We start from the raw sequence: 4,877 nt of genomic DNA, 5'->3' as shown, positions 1-4,877 counted from the left end.
CAATGCGTATATGTCACAGTTGGAATGTTGTGTTTACACTTATCTCCTCTTGCTGGTTGAAGTGATGGAGTGGAAGTTGCTCTTGAACAGTCGCCACTCATATAATCAAGCCAGACAGATCGATTGTGGCCAGAGACTCTGCCATTTCGACTTCTCATCAATCTACATTCTTTCCATCCAAGTTTTAGTCACATCAAACTGCCACAGAACACTGTTATGGCCTCAGTAAACTATAATAACGTGAAGATCGCTGGGATGACTTTCTACATCCTAATATAAACACAGATCATTGTTTCCAGTTTTGGTGGAACAAAATACATCATATTGGTGGATAATTACAGTTAGTGCAAACACAGCTAGCCTTCGATAAATATTAATCCTGTTCACTTCAACGGCCAAATTTCAATTCAGAAACCAAGTGCACTCGGTTGCTTGTAACAGAGACAACATGACAAAATGACTCATAGGAGGAGAAATGGGACATTGAGGAGGAGTGAAATGTTTGCTTTTGGTCACCTCCACAATTGTTAGAAAAACAGGTTGAAATGATTCTTTAAAGCTGGCTGAAGTAATGGTGAAAAAAGACATTTCTTATTTCTGAAAGAATGGGGAAACAGAAGAGGGAATGAAATCTGACTTGGGAGCTATTTCCTATTTGTTGAGGATGTTGCTTCATCACAGTCTTGGTTTAGAGCATAAGCTCTTCATCAGGAATAAAGGGTGGCCCAAGGGGGCTGAGAGATAGCTGGGAAGGAAGTGGGGCTGGAGGGAAGGCAGCTGGGAGTGCAATAGATAGATAGAGGTAGGGATTGATGGTGATAGGTCAGAGATGAGGGTGGAGCAAATAGGTGAGAAGCAAGGTGGACAGGTATGACAGGTCAAGAGGTTGGTGTCGAATTGGAAGGTTGGATCTTGGACAAGGTGTGGGAGAGGGAATTAGGAAACTGATGAAATCGATATGGATCCCATGTGGTTGGAGGGTCCCAAGGCAGATGATGAGGCGTTTTTCCTACAAGCGTCGGGTTGCAAGAGCTTGGCAGTGTAGGAGATCCAGGGCTTGCATGTCCTTGGTGGAATGAGAGGGGGAGTTAAACTGTTCAGACACAGGGCCGTCGGTCGTTTGGTTTTATTGTCCCAGAGTTGTTCCCTGAAACGTTCCGCTAGTTGGCATCCAGTTTCCCCAATGTGGATGAGACCATATTGCGCGCAGTGGAAATAATCTTATAAATAGATTGCATAAATCTTAGCCTGCCAGAGTTATTTTCTTCAATTAAATTAAAGAATATTTTAATTAAATTGGGTGACTGCATGAAACGGTTTGTTGGTCAGATTTGAATCATCACTCCCAAATGAGACAATGCCATGAATATCAGTGAACTGCTCTTTTTGTTAAAATCCACAAGTTCTTGATGTATTTTCACAGCTTACTGGAATTCACATCTGCACATTCAATGTCAAACTCTGACACCAGAAATGAAATTACAGCATTAATTTTGACTTACAATATTCGAAGAAACAAATTAATAGCACACAGTGAATACCAAGTCTGATTAATATGAAATTAAATTTGACCAAAAAAATATAAAATCAAGATGGGAGATAAGAAATGGGAGAAGTGCATTAAGGCAAGAAATGCAGCATCATAGAAGGTGCTCCTCCAGAGAGTGTATTTTACCAACTAGCACTGCTAAATATAAACACTCTGATATGATCCTCTGGTTTTAATGTAAACCATAACCCCATACAGTAGGTACCATTTAAATGAGTTAAAAATACAACCCTTGATCAAACCCAGCCTCCAGCCTTACCGCCCGCTTCTTGGAGCTTGGACCTTCCTTCAGCTCCGGGGGGTCGTTGGACTTCTGGGCTCCAGCTGCCACTCCTCCACTGAAGAAGCTTTGGGAAGCAGATGCAAAGGCAAGACACAGAACAGACCATCTTTGTAAATGAAAGCAGCTTACGGAGACATTGAGCAATAGCGTCACATGGTTTTGACCCATCGATCTCTGGTTCATCTGCCCAGCACACTCACGCAGCACTACTCTGCTTCTGTGCTCCCAGAAGCTGGATTGTGGATCAGTTTAAAGTAGGTCCTATATCTCTGATAACATCGATACACAAGGCAGTGAAGAAAGGTTTCAGCACACTGGCCTTCATCAATTAGGGAATTGAGTATAGATGTTGGCAAGTTATGTTGTAGTTATACAGGACGTTGATGAGGCTGCACCTGGAATATTGTGATCAGTATTGGTCCCCTTGGTGTTCTGACTTCTGACGTCTTTAACTCTGGGTTTGTTTTGAACTTGATGGGATACTTTGTGCAACTCAGCATGTTTAAACAGTATCTCTCAGAGGGATTCATTTGAAACTTTTCAGGAGGTGAGCTCAACAAGATTGAACTATTCAAATTTACTTGGACTCTCTTTTAAACTTACTTCAGGACCAGTAGTCAGAGACACAAACAGCATGGAAACAGACCCTTCTGTCCAACTTGTCCATGCTGAGCTGATATCCTAAATTAATCGAGTCCCATTTGACAGCACCTGACCCATATACGCTGGCAGCTTATTTCATATATATACCACCCTCTGCATGAAGACGTTGTCCCTTTAATATATTTCGCCTCTTACTCTAAACCTATGCCCTCTAGTTCTGGACTCCCCCATCCCAGGGAAAAGACCTTGTCTATTACCCTGTCAATATCCCTCATAATTTTGTAACTTCTATTGGGTCACTCCTCTGCCTCCGATGCTCCAGTGAAAACAGCCCCATCCTATTCAGCCTCTCCCTGTAGCTCAAACCCTCCAACCCTCAGCAATATTCCCGTAAATCGTTTCTCACAGAGAAGTTAGCGTTTCAGTCCTGAAGAAGGGTTAATACCCAAAACGCTGACTACTCCACATCCTGGTGCTGCCTGGCTTGCTGTATTCTCCCAACCTCCTGCTTGCCTGCTACGGGTTGCAACATGTAGTGGCTCAGTGTTACGACTGCAGCCTCATAGTGCCGTGGACCCAGGTTTGATTCCAGCCTTGGGTGGTTGTCTGTGAGGAGTTTGCACATTCTCCCAGTGTCTGCGTGGGTTTTCACTGGATGATCCTGTTTTCTTCCATAAACCAAAGATGTGCAGGTCATGTGGATTGGCAATGCTTAATTGCCCATAGAGTTAGGTACATTAGTCAAAGGGAAACGGGTCTGGATGGGTTAGTCTTCGGAGGGTCGGTGTGGACTTGTTGGGGCAAATTGCCTGTTTCCACACTGTAGCTAATCTCATCTGCACTACTTTTGTCACTAAAGAATGGCAGAGAAGACTTGACGGGCCGAATGGACTAACTTCTGCTCCGATGGTCTTGCGGTCTTAGGTTTCTCTGGAACATTTCATTGGCAATGTGCAGTCCCGGGCTCAATGAGCAGCAGTGTCCATTGAAAGCAAAGCTCATAGTATCGTAGAACTCCTACAATGTGGAACCAGGTCCTTCAGCCCAACACATCTGCACTGATCTTCCGAAGAGTAACCTACTCAGATCCATTTTTCTACCCTCCGTATATTGCACACAGACCCCCTAGGGTGGAATTGATCCTGGGTTCCGGTGCCATGAGGCAGCAGTGCTAACCCTGAGGCACCATAGGGTTGTGGTTGTGGGGTGTAGGGGAGGCACTTGCAGTCCAGCAGAAAACAAAAACAGCCCACCTACTCTCCCACTGCACCCACTGTCAGAACTGGCAGAGGTTCAGTCCTGGGGTGTGACCGAAGGCAGCGTCACCGGTGGGATCTGATTGCTGGGAGCGCTGGTGCCCCCGGTGGTGCTTCCGCAAGTTGCAGGAAAACATGAACCTCTTCCCACAGTCGTGCCAGCTGAAGGGCCTCTCCACGGTGTGGACGGACTGGTGCCTCAGCAGGGCTGAGGAATTGCTGAAGGCCTTCCTGCACTTAGGGCAACTGAACGACCTCTCCCCAATGTGGACCCACCAATGGGCCAGCAGGTCGGAGGAAAGAGCAAAGCCCTTCCTGCACTGTGACATCTGGGCAGAAGAATGGCCTCTCCTCGGTGTGGACCCACTGGTGTCTCAGCAGGTGGGAAGAACTGCTGAAGGCCATCTCGCACTTGGGGCCGGAGAACGGCCTTCCCTGGTGTGGACCAACTGGTACGTCAGCAGGGCAGAGGAATCACTGAAGGCCTTCCCGCACTCAGGGCAGCAGAAGGGCCTCTTCCCCTCTGCGGAACCATTGGTGCTTCAGAACAGTTTCAAATTTCACAATATGCTTCTGATAGGAGGGAGACCAGAATTGCACACAATATTCCAAAAGTGGTCTAACCAATGTCCTGTACAGCCACAAAATAACTTCCAAACTCCAATACTCAGTCAGAGGATTGGGAAAGCTTTCGAAACCCACAAAAAACAAGCAGGAAAGAATGGAGGGACAAACCGAATTTTTGAGAGTCAGCTTGGAAGCATCAATGAGAAATCGGCGGACTGGGTTTATTGGGTACCCGTTCTCCTTAAATGCACTATTTCCGTATTTCTCTTGTGCTCTTCGTAGTTTCTCTGTGCTGCAGTGTGTAGTGGCTCGTTGATATAATGTCCTGATGCAGCTTCGTTTGTGGGTGTTGGGATGATTGCTTCTGTGGTTAAGAACTTGGTTTGCGTGTGTTGTTTTTCTGTCGACGCTAGTTTGAAGTTCCCCATTGACTGTTCGTTCTACTGTGACATCTAAGAATGGCACTTTGTTGTTGTTCTCCTCCTCTTCAAACCAGGAGACCCCTCAGGCCACAGTCTCACTACTTGGAACACCAATATACAGACTAGTCAAAGGCCTCCACTGAAGATTAAAACACCAAGTCGAAGATTCACGTCACTCCATTTACTCCATCCAAGAA

Source organism: Chiloscyllium plagiosum, unplaced genomic scaffold, assembly GCF_037043375.1.
Source record: "Chiloscyllium plagiosum isolate Xiang-an unplaced genomic scaffold, Cpla_swu_hap1 HiC_scaffold_27, whole genome shotgun sequence".
NCBI classification, from domain to species: Eukaryota; Metazoa; Chordata; class Chondrichthyes; order Orectolobiformes; family Hemiscylliidae; genus Chiloscyllium; species Chiloscyllium plagiosum.
This window is presented reverse-complemented; position numbering follows the sequence as displayed.